Raw genomic sequence first — 15,381 nt, 5'->3', positions numbered from 1 at the left:
TACCCCGTCCACCCTGCTCCCTGCTTGGTACAAGAACATTCATAAGAACATGAGGCAAACAGGCAGTTAGGGCCACAAGGTTCAGAGGCACAAGGAGTTCATGTCTTTGGGTGGCGTTGGGCCTGTGTCTGAACGTGCTGCCTCTTTTTTTTTTTTTTTTTGCTGTACGCGGGCCTCTCACTGTTGTGGCCTCTCCCGTTGCGGAGCACAGGCTCCGGACGCGCAGGCTCAGCGGCCATGGCTCACGGGCCCAGGCGCTCCGTGGCATGTGGGATCTTCCCGGACCGGGGCACGAACCCGTGTCCCCTGCATCGGCAGGCGGATTCTCAACGACTGCGCCACCAGGGAAGCCTCGTGTGGCCTCTTTTTGAGCCAGTGCCCAGGTCACATCAGTTTCAGGTCACGTCTCCTTTGTATGAGGGATCCAGCACCTTCCTTCAGTGCCCAAGGCCTTGACACAAACATGGTGTTCAGTGTTTTGCAGTGCCCCTGGGTGAGGGCCTGCAGAGGGCTGGAATTATTCCCATGGGGTTCCTCCCCAACACACACACTGTGGTCACAGCAGTGAGTCTGTAGCACTGCCAGGGAGAGAACAAGCTTTCTTCGCTTCCCTAGCCAACGTGACACACACTGGAGCCATACAACCTGGCCTTCTCTCAAAGGGCCTGTGTTAGGCCTGAGGCCTCTCAGGCGGTGGTGTGTTCATCCCTCTCCAGGCCCAGGGTCTGTGTCTTAGACGGCTTTGTTCCCACAATGCCGGGCACAGTGTCCTGCGAGTAGTTGCTTAATGGATGCTGTATGATTGATTGGACACCTCCTCTCTCCCTTTCCTGAACTGAGAATTATGCCTCCACCTCGGCTATCCCACGGCGCGGGTTTTTATAGAATCAGCATTTTCTCTATGGTGACCCAGTCTCCCGGGTCGGATAGAGAGGAGGATTGTACCATTAGGGAAATGGATGAGTTTGGGTGGCGAATCTTGTGACTGGAGCCAAGAGCTATTCCTGGGTGTCTAGTGAATGTCCTGAAATGATCTGTCAGGCCCGAGTCCTGAAATACTCCTCGGAGGATGAAGACAGGCCCTCATTCACACGGGGCCCAGAGTTGCTGGGGCTTCGTTCCTTTTCAGTCTCATAGACCCTGCGCCCCCCTCGGCTGTCTCTCGCCTCGCCACCTGCCCTTCCCTTGTCCCGGAGCCCAGCTCAGGAGGATTCTTGATCAGTCAATCAGCTCCTGTGTCTGCTCCCCACTCCTTGACTGGGGGAGGGCCCCTCGTTGCACAGACCTATCTTAGAAAAAAATTAATATTTGCCAAAAGTTTCTCCAGCCTGTTTTGACCTCAAGGGAAGTTTGGGAGCTCCCTCAGTCCCCTCACTGCTAGAATTAATTGCCTTACACTGTCAGAAGCCCCTTTTAGGTAAATTGTATAGAAGAGGCACCCAAGCATTTAGCTGAAGCGACATCGACTGCTTGCAACTCAGCCAGTAATTGTACTGGAGCCAATGGGAAGGAAGGTTCCAGATCTCTCATCCAAAGGAGAACTGCCCTGAGCAAAGAGGGAAGTCACAAACCTCAGTCCGGGGGGTGGGGGGGGGGCGTTGGTCTCTAGGTCTGACTTTCTCCTAACTTGAACCTGAAGGTGGTTGCCAGGCAGAATTAATTAGTATACCTTGAATTCATCTCCTGTCTTTACTTTGTAGAACTTGAAACACATGTCCACCCTGGATTTGAGAGCATCCTTGGTTTTCCCAAATTCCTAACCATTTTCTCCAGACACAGCCCTATGTGTCAGTTCTAATTTATCCGCAGGTGAGCATTAGCCCAAGGTGTGTGGGCAGCCCCAGGCTCAGCCGCTGATCCCCATGGGACAGAGCCTGAGATGCCTACAGAGGCTCACACGCACACACACACACACACACACACACACACACACACTCGCATGCACTTACATGAACTCACACACACATGCGCACACACACACACGACCAAAAGGGCAGACAGCAGAATGTTAATAGCAGTTGTTTTAGATCAGAGTGCTGTAATTACAGGAAAATTTTCTTTTCCTTCCCCTTTTTTGAGTAATTTCATATTTTCACTGGCAAACTATGTATTTTATTATTCTTATGCTTACTTTTCAAATTTTTAAAGTAGCATAGGCCCATTATGGAATTTTTATTTTCTTCTTTAAACTTTTTTTTCCAGTCACCATAATCTCACCATGCATAAATCACAACTGTTAACATTTTAGCATCTTTTCCACAGAAGTTGTTTTTATATGGCCAAGATCACACAGGGTTGTGTTCTGCTTTTTTACTTAATGGTATGTAAGTCATCAGCATCACATCATCACAACTTATCTTTTTTTTAATAAATTAATTTATTCTATTTATTTTTATTTTTGGCTGAGTTGGGTCTTTGTAGCTGTGCACGGGCTTTTCTCTAGGTGCGGCGAGCGGGGGCTACTCTTCGTTGTGGTGTGCAGGCTTCTCATTGCGGTGGCTTCTCTTGTTGCGGAGCACGGGCTCTAGGCACGCGGGCTTCCGTAGTTGTGGCTCATGGGCTCAGTAGTTCTGGCTCATGAGCTGTAGAGCGCAGTCTCAGTAGTTGTGGCACACAGGCTTAGTTGCTCCGCGGCATGTGGGATCTTCCTGGACCAGGGCTCGAACCCGTGTCCCTTGCATTGGCAGACGGATTCTTAACCACTGCACCACCAGGGAAGCCCAAAATTTATCTTAAAAATGCTTCAAAGCCAGCATTTTAATAACTGCACAAAGTTATAAAGTTACAACATGATTTTTTCACCATTCTCCAATTGTTGAATTATTTTTAAATTGTATATATTTTTCTCTTATAAATAATGTGATAATTTATATATAATTTTATATATAAATCTTTGTCCATAGTTTATACTATTTCCTTAGAGTCTTAGGAATAGAATTTCTGAGTCAAAAGGTGTAAGAGATTGTGTGTGTGTGTGTGTGTGTGTGTGTTATAATTATAAAGGTGATATTAATTCCTTTTACAAATTTAGGAAAATATAGAGAAGTACAAACGAAATTTTAAATGCCTATATTCCTATCACTGAAATATTTTGGTATGTTTACTTCCAGTATTTTATATGCATTTTTATTAAAAAAATAAAATTGAGGTAAAACTGTATGTGCCAGAGTGAATCTTTTTTCACTTCGTATAATATTGTGACTATGTTCCTGTCACTTGGTTTTCTTTGTAAAATGGCATTTCATTTTGTTATGTACCACTTATTGCTGAATATTTAGGTTGTGGCATATTTTGTTCTTACAGAGAACACTGCTTTGAATATCATTTTACACAAATCTCTGCGCAGGTCTGATTTGTTTCCTCAGAATAAATTCCTGGAAGTAGAATTGCTGAATCAAAGAGATTAAACATCATTAAGCCTCTTGATTATATATTACCTTAATAACAGAAGACAAATAAAAGAGTTTATCATAGTATAAGCTCCCAGCATTGAAAGCTCTACAAATAGAATCTCAGGGTTGTAAAATCTATACCAATGGGATGATGGAGGAGCTTTGTGGAGAGAGTCAGAAAGGTGTTTGGTTACTTTAAAGTGTTTGGGAGATGTTGTACATCTTCCCCTAGTTTGTTAACTGCTTATTTTGAGCAGAGATGATAACAGTTAATGATGTTTAGGCACCATTTAGCCAGCATTGCAAATTAGCCAGGGACATTCTTGTCCCCTAGTGGGTATGTTGACATGCTCTGTGAATTACAAATGTATATGAGTTGGCGATCCCCCTACTTATCTCCTTTATTCTGTTAATGACATTGGAGCACCGTGTGACCTTGAGGAAGACCAGGGTAGTTGCCTTGGCTTGGATACCCACGAAGGTTGAACAGACGCACGTTTAGTCCCCTGAACCATCTTGGTTTTCCTGGGGTTCCAGGTCTGGCTTATGGAATGGTCATGGTTTTAGAAATATTGCTTCCCTGGAATCAAGGATAAACTGGGCTCTTAGAAGTAGATCTGAACATAATGGAAGTCTTGGGCCAGTGTTCAAGGGCCTTCCACCCAATAGCACCGCAAGGCTCCAGGTTCTTTGCGACAGGTAAACAGCCTAGGCCAATGTTCCAGTAGAGTCCAATATGCCTGGCGGTTTACAAAGTTAATTTAGGTGTTACACAGACAAACTTTGAAAATGTTAGTGTATTTTATGGTTATTACCTATGACAAGTAATACTACTTTTCCATTTATGTAGTGATAGAATTTTATTTTATTTTTTAAATGTTTTAAACAAGTGAGTAAAGAAAAAATATAATTGAGCCATAGTGTGTATGTGGACGGGAAAGCGTAACCATGGTGGTGCCTGACTTCCTGGGACTGGCGTCACCGTTGTTACCATGAAGGAGTTTTTTTTCTTCAAGAGTTGAATCTGTCCTCTTGGACGGAAGCATTCTTAAAGATAAGCTAATACTAAATTATGATTTCTGTATTTCTTTGGTCGTTTGCCCCCTTGGATATAGCAGTTAAAGCCATATCAGAAACGTTCTTGGCTGTTTTCCTTGGCACCCTAATATTGGAGGTTTTAATGCCAGATTACTTCTTAATCAGGTTCTATGTATACACCCCTTCATGTTTTAACAAAGTGTTAAAACCAAAGTGTTAAAACCTCAGCTGCCCCTGAGGTTCACAGAAACTTTCAAGGGATACGACAGCAGAGAGCATTTTGGAGAAATCAATTTCCACATCTTTAGCTTCCTTCTGTTCCTTTTCTAAAATTGCGTTTCCTGAAGACAGGCTTCACCAGTTTTCTCTTCCTACCTTTCCTATCAAGATTGCCCTCCACCCCCTTTGTAAGAGGACCTGCTTCTCACCTACGTGAATCTTTTAAGGTACCTTCCCAGCGTATAGAAACCTTAGGAGAATCGAACAAATGGACCATTTAAAAATGTTACTGTCTAAGAAGCGTCATAAATCCCACCTATCTATAAAAAAACCAGTGAAAAATTACCTTTGCGTTTAATTATTATTTGTGGTATGTTTATTGATTACTTATATACTAATAGCTGCAATAAGCCAATCCAGAACTTTATTTTTTTAACTAACAAGGCTTAGGGTCATGGGACATAAAAACATTAAAAGCCAATTTACAAATACATCTTTTTATTGCAGAGAAGTATGAAAAAAGCTAATGACTAAAAACTTTCAAACATGAAAATACATTAATATAAAATTCTATGGAGCAGTAGAATGGAAATACATTTTCAAGTAGAGAAAGGAATAAGATTTGACTTACGAGCTTGCTTATGAGTTTTTAAAATAGGTGATGGTAGATATCAAATTGCTATGGTGTTTATAAGCCATTGAGTACTTATTTAAAAGAGTGGCATAAAAATTTATTTTTAAATGGTAATATTTATAATATAGCAGAAGTTTTAGGTGTCGGTTTTAAAAGGTGTGAAAGGAGACAGTTTTTCAAAATTCTTTCAATTCTTTCAAAATTCTTTCAAGATTCTTTCAATCTCCAAGTTTGGAGATCGTGGATATAGATATTTTCCTTGGGATCAAAACTGAGATACAATAGCATCCCAGAGGGGGAGGGTACCTTTGAGACTGGGCCAGTCTCTATCAGATGTGAGAATGCACTCTACAGTAGCGTGGCACTGGGTCACTTACGTGTTCTTTGGACATTGCCAGTGATACAGAGCTCAGAACCTTTCAGCGCAGCGGGATTATGAAGTATGAATCTGGATAACTGGTTTCTAATCTTGGCTTTGCTACTGTCTATGTCATTTCAGGCGACTCCCAGCATCTCTTTGGACCTTGCCTTCCCCATCTGTAATGGAGAGAGTTCATTCTATCATTTTTGTTAGAAGTTGTATAATGCAGTGAAATCCTCCATTCTGATTTTAGATAGGCCCCCTGGAGTTAAAAAAAATCTGCTCTCTCTTAGACTTCATGTCAGCCTTTTAAGTATTTGAAGGCACCTCTTATGTTCCCCTCAAATCTTTTCCAGTTTTAAAACATATTATCCTTCAACCTTGATTTATGGAGTCATCTTTGTGAAGGTATTTTTTTCTCCAGGCCATTGGCTCTCAAATTTTTAAATCTCAGTTCCTTTTACTTTTTAAAAAATTATTTAGGACCCCCAGAGATATTTGTTTATGTGGGTTATATCTTTTGATATTAAAAGTTTAAAAATTTTATTATTTATTAATTCCTTTAAAATGACAATAAAACCATTACATGTTAATATAAGTAATGATTTTTAATAAAAATAAATATATTTTCCAAAACAAAAAAAAAGTTCAGCACAAAGAAAGGTTTCACATTTTTGCAAATCTGTTTGATATCTGGCTTAATAGAAGACAGCTAGAGTCTCACATCTGCTTCTGCTTCCAATCTGTTGTGATCGGTGTTGGTTGAAGTAGAAACCAACTACTGGTTTCTGGCCTATGCCAGAAAATCTGGCCTATGCAGATATGTACTTAGAAAAGGGAGAAAGATTTTAGTAGCCTTTTCATATATTTTTCTTTGATATTTTGGCAAAACTCAGTAAGTGGTAGTTTCTTAAAGGTTAGTGGTAATGTGGAATCTGAAACCTTATCAATGAACTTTCTGTACTCTTACATTAAAATTCATTAGCCTATCTTGCACTTTGAACGAATCTTTTACGCATGCTTGTTTTCATAACGTGCTGTACTGATCATTTGGAAAATATAGGTTTGCTGAGTTATGCAGATCTTCCAAAGTTAACACATTTTGTTACATAATATCAAAAAAAATCACATTAGTTAATATGTGGTCTCATCAGAAATTCTTCAAGTGATAGGAAACTGTCAAGATTATGGTGGCTGATACAAGTTTTACAAAATTCTAATTTTTGCTTGAGACCTCAGTTTTTATCATTGGTAACAAATACCATCAGTCATTTTTTTGAAATATCAGGCTCATTTTCTTTGAAATATTAGGCTCAGGTCTGCCAAATACCCAAGTCTGAATAACCATGGTTGTTGGTCAGTCATTCTTTCAACTAAAAATGGCGTCCCATGGAAAAAGCGGCTCACCACTCAATCCCATAAATGCTTTTCTGCGAGACAACCATTGTGCTCTGATGTGCACCAGAAGTGTTGTATAACGACTTTGCATTTCATCACAGAGTATATTAAACAACATGTACTTAACAGTCAATATTTAATAAAAATTAATCTTTACTGCTTCATCAAGGACATGAAGTTTTTTTGTTTTTGTTTTTTTTTTGCTGTACGCGGGCCTCTCACTGTTGTGGCCTCTCCCATTGCGGAGCACAGGCTCCGGACGCGCAGGCTCAGCGGCCATGGCTTACGGGCCCAGCCGCTCCACGGCATGTGGGATCCTCCCGGACCGGGGCACAGAACCCGCGTCCCCTGTATCGGCAGGCAGACGCCCAACGACTGCGCCACCAGGGAAGCCCGAAGTTGTTTTTTTGTTTTTTTTTAATTGCAAGTGGGAGGTGGTGACGAATACAATGACCACCAGCACAGTTTGCAGCTGCCGCCAGCATTAATCCTTGCTCAGGTGCCAGCAATTTCACCCACCGTTGCTTTTTATACCATTAGCGCAAGTATCAGCACAGGAAAAACGGCAAATAACATCTTAGTATTACTAAGAAAATATTTTAACTCCATGGACACTCTGTCCCTGAAAGGAGCTCAGGAATTAAGCTTTGAGAACCACTGCTCTAGACTGAACAGAATGTGTCTGATCAGACGCTAGCTGGGCATCACCTCCCTGTTAGTGCAGGTGGTGTAGATGGTCTCCATGAGATTAGCGGACCTCTAGGAACATAGCCCTGTTTGCTTCAGTGTTTTCACATCAATACTGCAGTTGCGATCAACTATAATCTCCAGGCCTCTTTTACTGGACCTACTATCAAGCAAGGCTTCCTGTTGGAGAGGGGAAGAAAAGTTTTTAACTTAAAGAAAGATATAAACTAGCTGATGACCTCACTTTGGGAAAAGGTGAGTTGGGGGTGATGGATGTCATCCAAGTGGAGACTTTCACAGATGGTGGAAAGGGCAGTGAAGCCGTGGATTGGGGAATCCTCAGCCTAAGATGGACAGTGGAAGCCAGGAAGCTGCCTGAGTCCAGAGAAAAGCCTAGGCTGACACCAAGTCCAGGGAGGGCACAGGGAAGGTGAGGTTAGACAGGTCAGGTGAACCTGAGCAGGGTCATGAGAATCAGGAGAGAAGCAGCCTTGAAGCAGGCTGGCCTGGTAGTGTGCTGCAGAGGTCGTGGTGACTGAAGGCCAAGCAGGGCCCTGGGCCTGGGCTGTAAGCAAGTCCTCAGAGACTTGAGAGTGGTTTCCATCCAACGATGGTTTTGGAAGCCAGGTAATAGGGGAACCCCAGACAAGAAGAGAATGGGAGGCTATGGGACCAGGCTAAATATTCAAGATTTTTGTCTCCAAAACAAAGAATGAGGGAATGGTTGGAAATGGCAGCCCTGTCAGTCTGGGCTTTCTGAGAGAGGGTGTGTGGCTGTGGGACACCTGGGTGGCACCAGCAGGAGAGAGAGAGAGAGAGAGAGAGAGGCCATCCCCCAAGGCCCAGAGATGACTGGGAAGCATGTCTTCTTTTCAAAGGGCAATAATGAGATAGTCAGGGGGCATATTTGGATGGGGGTATTTGAAATCATCCTATGCCAGAAAGCTGCAGTGTTTTCTTACCACCCTGGAGAACTTTGAGAGATGTTCTGTAACATTACAAAAGCCCCATCAGCTCGCTGGGCCCGAATTATCTGCAGCAATTCGTGCTAATTAATTGGAATTTGGAACTCCTGACTTGCAGGATGGGTGTGTGTTGGAGAGATGTTTATGAAAGATGGTGTTTATCCAGAGGATTTCCTTTTCTTTTAAGTTTCAAGGCTGGAGGCTTAAGCATCTTTAATCCAAAGGAAGGAGATCCAACAGTTGTTAATAAAGCCCCAAATCTCTGCTCAAGTCTCCTGTAGGATTAGAGACACCAGAGAAGTGTAGGAGAGGGTGAGGTGGATAGTCTATAACCCCAGTCCAGGGGAGATTTGCGTGACGTGAGTCTCAAGGATGGAGAATGAGGTCATTAGCATCTGAGTGGAGGTGTTAGAATGTTCTTCCCCATCCTCTGAATCCAGGCAGTAGCCACTGTGCCCCTTTGCTATAATTCTTTCTGTTCTTGCCACCCACGTTTCACTCTGAAAAGTCAATAAAATGCAAATAATGATGATGATGATAAAATAGCAGGAGGCGAGGATTTCAAAGAACATATTTCTTGCCTTCACGTATTGTTAGGGGACAAAAAGCAGGGTGTACTTTTCTTTTGAATTAGCTGCCCCTCATTCACTCAGCCTTTGTCAGAGCAGGATGCTGGTAGAGATCTGCCCATTGTTAGAAACCAGCCCTTCCTAGGAACGAATAAACACACAAGGCCCATCCATTGTTATTCTCCAGGAAAAATAAGAAACCCAGGCGGCAGGCCCCTAGAGTAGGCTGGGGGAAGGAGGGGAGGGTGCGTAATGGGGAGACTTACGCTGCAGGGGCTTCCACTGAAAGGCCAGGATCTGGACAAGGCAGTGGCTTCCATTCCAGTTGGCCTAACCAATGCCCTGGGAAAAGAGAGGTACTGTAGGAGAAGTCCAGAGAACCTGGCCTAGACTTTGTGAGCACAAGCCCAGGAGTGCTGCTAATTTCCTCCTGTCCCAAGCCACAGCTACAGACGTTCCAGTGCCTTACTGTAAATGCTCCCTGGGGACCCCAGCTTTACCTAATAAGAACCATCATTAGGAATTTAAAGTTTATAGAACATACAGACATACCTGTATTTAATTCTCTCCAAAGCCTATAAGATGGGAATTAGTAGTAATCCCAATTTATAAATGAGGAAAGGGGGGCGATGGGCCTCCACATCTTTGAGCCTGTTGGCTTCCGTGCTGGCACTCAGGCTGAAGCATCGTGTAATCCTTTCAACAATACTGTAGAGTGGAAATTCCTTCCTCATCTTACTCACGAGGCAGCTGAGGCTCAGAGAAGTTAAAACGACTTGACCCCAGTCATAGAGATAACAAAACACGGGGACAAGGGAAAAGCCAGATCTTTCAGACTCCTGGTCTACCTGTGGGAGTGGAGATTTTCCATCACAGGTTTGAGGTTCATTTCTACCCCCTCCTCTGGAACCAGAGAGGGGAGAGACACACTGTGTGGTTTTGGATGCCGAGGCAGATCCCTCTTGGGGCCTTGGAGAGCCACCTGGTTATTCATCGCAGGCCCTCTGTCCCACCTGCCCTCTCCCCCGCACCCCAGCACGCCTCCTTCCTCTGTTCCACCCCAGCAAAAAGGAGCAGGATGGCTGAGCTCCCTGGGTCTCAGCTTGCAGAGCTGGTAATTAGCCCTTTGTATCTAGTTAACCACCTTTCATCTCCTCTACCTGCTGGTGTCCGCTTTCCCTATTAGCATCTCTCAGCTCTTTGCCGAGCCCTCCACCTTCTTTGTGGCCAGCTCGGGTTGTTTGTCAGGGGTGACGGCTGAGGGATGCACGCACACAGGGGAGGGCTGCTCCAACCAGAGTCGCTCATTTTCCATCCTAGGTGCCAGGCATCTCTCTTCTCTCCCACCCCAGAGGCAGCCAGGTTTAGGTCACCTGGCTTAGAGGCAGACAGTCGATAGCTAGGCCCCCAAATTTCGGGCCTTTGGAGCCCTGGTATTACCTTTCAGTTCCCCTCTGTAGGTGAAATGGGAGCCGACTGACCGGTGACTTTTATACTTTCAACAAAAGCCTGCTGACTAATTCGCATCTCCAGGGGCTCACCTTCAACCCCAGACTTCTCTGCTCTCAGGCCTCCCGTGTCGGTCTATTAGCCAAGCATCCTGAGCTTTCCTGGACGGTCCTGCTTTCACTGTCCTCATATTTATCTATTTATTTGTGTAGCTGTTTCAATTTATATTAACTTTACATATTTCATATAAATTTATATTAATAAAAATGAAAGGGAATTAAAAATTTTAGCCTCAAGTGCTTAAGAGACACATGTGGCTGGTGTTTGCCATTGGACAGCGCAGATAGAAAATATTTCCATTATTGCGGAAAGTTCTGTTGGACAGCTCTGATCTACAGGCAGAAATTCCAGTATATTGGCATCCAAACTACATCTCACAGACCATTTCTTCCTAGAAGGTCCTAAAGCTCCTTTGACCTTTTTTTTTAAATTTATTTTATTTATTTAGTTTTGGCTGCGTTGGGTCTTCCTTGCTGCGTGTGGCCTTTCTTTAGTTGCGGCGAGCAGGGGCTACTCTTTGTTGCAGTACGTGGGCTTCTCATTGCGGTGGCTTCTCTTGTTGCGGAACACAGGCTCTAGGCACGCGGACTTCAGTAGTTGTGGCACATGGGCTCAGTACTTGTGGCTCGTGAGCTCTAGAGCACAGGCTCAGTAGTTGTGGCACACGGGCTTAGTTGCTCCACAGCTTGTGAGATATTACCGGACCAGGGCTCGAACCCGTGTCCCCTGCATTGACAGGCTGATTCTTAAAACCACTGTGCCACCAGGGAAGCCCCTCCTTTGACCTTTTGAGTGAACTCATTTGAGTTCCCAAAATGTCAGATCCTGTTGGGATTGGAGGCCACCTGGCAAAGGATGCCTTTGAAGAAGCGTCCGCTATAAAATTGACCATTACCAAGTTTTTTTTTTGTTTATTTGTTTGTTGTTGTTTTTGTGGTACGCGGGCCTCTCACTGTTGTGGCCTCTCCCATTGCGGAGCACAGGCTCCGGACGCACAGGCTCAGCGGCCATGGCTTACGGGCCTAGCCGCTCCGCCGCATGTGGGATCTTCCCGGACCGGGGCACAAACCCGTGTCCCCTGCATCGGCAGGCAGACTCTCAACCACTGCGCCACCAGGGAAGCCCGACCATTACCAAGTTTGAATGCCTGCTGTTCCCCACAGTGGGACATGCAGGGCCCGGGATGTTCTTGGTGCATGTGATCTCCAAGATGTCATTTGCAAAGGAGGGAACTTGGTGTCTATTAGTTTCATCCAAGCCATCAGCCCTGGCAGCCGAGTGTAACAGCTGGATGTGGAGTCCGGTGTTGGTGGACAGAGGAAGGGGCAAGGCTGAGAGAATCACAGCTGGGATGGATGCTTTGTGATCTGTTCTGCCCTGGAGGGTGAGGGTGGGAAATGCTTCTCAGAGCCTCCCCATCTTCCTTTCTGGACACCTTAGAGAGGAGCCTTTTGCTTCAGAGAGAAACGAAAAGGATTTTTTTCCCCTTCTCCAGTCCAAGGAGAAGGGACGCTTTGGGGTAAGAGGTTTAACCAGAAGCAGTTTCTTTTTGGAACAGGGGCAGTGCTTTATTCCTGGCCAGTTCCTGCAGGCAAACAGCATGCTGGGCTGGCCTGCTGCCCCAACTCTACCTGTCATGTGCTTGGCAAGTCTGACTTGAGTCCTTTTTTCCACTGCCTTCCCCACCCCGTCAAACTGCCGTTGCAACCTCTCATTTTTCTGCTGCCTAGATGATTAAAAAGCATGACTTAGTGGAAAAATCTTGACCTCCTTGGGGTCAGCCTCTTAGGCAGCTGTCAGAGATAAGATTGTACTGGCAAAATACTCAGCTTTGCTCTGCAAGGCTTTCTGTCTGGATGTGAGGAAATGAGAAGCTGGTTGGTTCTGGGTGCGTTTTGTTTGTCTTTGGAGAGAGCTACAATTTTCAGAGGCATAAATTGGTATTATCTGATAATACAATATAATCTCTGATGGGAGGGTTAGATTATTATAGTGATTTTTAAAAATGTAATTAACAGGCTTTGTAAAAGAAAAAAAGTTTTTTTTCCATGGCGCCTGCTTTGAGCAATTCAGGGAGCAAAGTTCTCTGGCAAGTAAGCAGTATCAGAAGTTCAATGCTCAGACTTCCCCCAAGGACTTAAAAGACTTAATTGTGTGGCTCCTGGTATGAAAGGCATTGTTTAGAGTTATTTTAATTACTGTGTTAGTATTTCTGCCTCTTGCTTGGAGTTTGAAACTGCTGTTGGAGACTGCTCTCGCAGTCCTGTTGAAACTGCTCCAAAGAGGACATTCCGATTTGAGTTTAGCATATGTCTTCAAAGCATTTTATCATCTCTGTATTTGCCCAGGCTTTGCACCCACCTAGTGAGACCAGAAGGCCACTTCACTTCTTAAAAAGAGAAACTGAGGCCCGGGCGTTTGAGAGGTCTTGGTTAGGGTTGTACAAGTGATGTCAAGGTTGATGTGGCTTGACCCAAGTGTTGTCAAATGAGCGCCTCATTCGAAGTCCTGTGGGTCTGAGTTTGGGTCCCCGTTCAGCCGCTTCCTAGCTCTGTGGCCTTGAGTAAGTCACTTGCCCTCTCTGTGCTTCAGTTTCCTCATCTATAAAAAGTGATCACACCACTGCATACTTCAGAGGATTATTGTGAAGATTGAGATTCTGCTCAGCAAACGTGCCTGGCATATCTTCCATCATCAGCAGCCTCCTTATTTTAACACTTTTCCCCCCACTTTTAGTTAAAGACGCATTCCCGGCTTAGAACAAAATCATATGCTCTCCGCCCTTGTCGTTGTCCTCCTGCTTCTGCTGGCCTTGCCGCTGCCTGTCTCTCTGGCTCTTCCTCAGCGGGTGCGATCCTAGCTAGGAGCCGGGTGCCACCTCTCTCAGCCAGGGGGTCACAGCGCAGGCCCAGCCCTGGGCTTTAGGTCAGAGGGTAGAGGCAGGGGCCCAGGGCTGTCTTGGGCCAGGTGTCCATCCCCTCTTGATATTTCGCAGCTCTGTCCTTGAAGATTTAGAACAACCGTTTGGACGGGGCAGCTCATCTTCTGGACCTAGCTGCCCAGATGGTCATCCTGGGGCCTGAACTGCCAAATGGGCCATTAAAGCCTAGGGTCTTGGGCTTCCCTGGTGGCGCAGTGGTTGAGAATCCGCCTGCCAATGCAGGGGACACAGGTTCGAGCCCTGGTCTGGGAGGATCCCACATGCCACGGAGCAACTGGGCCCATGAGCCACAAGTACTGAGCCTGCGTGTCTGGAACCTGTGCTTCACAACAAGAGAGGCCGCGACAGTGAGAGGCCCGCGCACCGCAATGAAGAGTGGCCCCCGCTTGCCACAACTAGAGAAAGCCCTCGCACAGAAATGAAGACACAACACAGGCAAAAATTAATTAATTAATTAATAAACTCCTACCCCCAACTTAATCAATCTTAATCAATCCTAAATTAATTAATAAACTCCTACCCCCAACTTAATCTTAATCAATCTTAATCAATCTTAAAAAAAAAAAAAAAGCCTAGCGTCTTGCCCACCCTCCCTGGTCAGTTTTCTGTGAAGTGGGCATGTTGACCCAGTGGCATCCATTCATTGTTCAAGAGGCACAGGTGTTGAAGACAGGAGATCTAGGTTTGAATCCTGGCTCTTCCTTGTGACCCTCAGAGCCCCAGGTCCCTCTGCTCCTGGGCAGCGGGGGAGGGGGGGAGGGGAGGCCTACCAGAGGTATCTGAAAAAGCTTTGTAAACTGTAGCATACTTTCCACTCGTGGGGGTTCCCCTCACTCATGCCCAAGGCTTGTGCTCGGAAGGGCACCTGTGTCCTCATCCACAGCAGGAGGCTCCGGCTCCCCAGAGGAGAAGTGAGGAGGGGCCCAAGTAAGCCACTTGACCTTCTCCCTGCTCGGCATATGGGTCTGTGCGCAGAGCCTAGTCCAGGGGCAGACCTGCAGGGCTGGCTGCATCAGGAAGAGAAAGCCCGCAGGGGGGCGTCATCTTTCCCGCCCTCCCTTCACCCCACTAGCCGAGCCCCTCCCTGCCTTGTTTTCCTCCTGGCCGCCATTACCATCCTGTTTATAAGCCCCGTTAAGTCTTTAATGATGCCTGGTTGTGCAGCTGGCTTAAGACTTAATCCCCCAGCAATAGGGCTTTATTGGATAAATGGTTAATAATCACTCGTCTGCAGGGATTGGGGAGGTTGTGTTGAGGCCCCTGATTCCCGGAAGCCCCACGTGGCCCCTGACATGGTCAGGGACTTGATGGGGACAGCACTGCGTGGGGCTAGGTGCAATAAGATTGGGTACCCTCATAACACCCCAGAAGTTGGGAAGGCCTGAGTTTCTAGGAGAGCACTTCTGCTACCTCCAAGGAACAGAGCCAGGCACAGGGAACCCCCGGGATCTCTTCAAATGTGTGTCTCCACCCCCTCCAGGGTCTGCTTTCCTTTCTTTTGCCATTAACAAGCTGTGTGACCCTGAGCAAGTCTCCTGACCGCTCTGGGCCTCAGTTTCCTTATCTATCAAATGGAGAGGTTGGAAGAGATGGCCTTGCAGGTGCCGTGTGATTCTGTGAGCCCAGGCGTCCCAGACAGTCTCCTCTCTCCGGCTCTCTGGCGTGTCC

The 15,381-nt window shown here is 45.6% G+C and overlaps 1 protein-coding gene across 3 annotated transcripts in view; it reads left to right on the top strand.

Annotated features, from left to right (window-relative positions):
• LBH (LBH regulator of WNT signaling pathway) overlaps nucleotides 1-15,381 on the top strand; it is an 88,878-nt gene that overhangs the window by 69,905 nt on the left and 3,592 nt on the right. The window lies entirely within an intron of this gene.

Source organism: Tursiops truncatus, chromosome 14 (assembly GCF_011762595.2).
Source record: "Tursiops truncatus isolate mTurTru1 chromosome 14, mTurTru1.mat.Y, whole genome shotgun sequence".
In the NCBI taxonomy this organism is placed as follows: Eukaryota; Metazoa; Chordata; class Mammalia; order Artiodactyla; family Delphinidae; genus Tursiops; species Tursiops truncatus.
The sequence above is the reverse complement of the archived record's forward strand: the minus strand, read 5'-3'. Positions and strand labels throughout refer to the sequence as shown.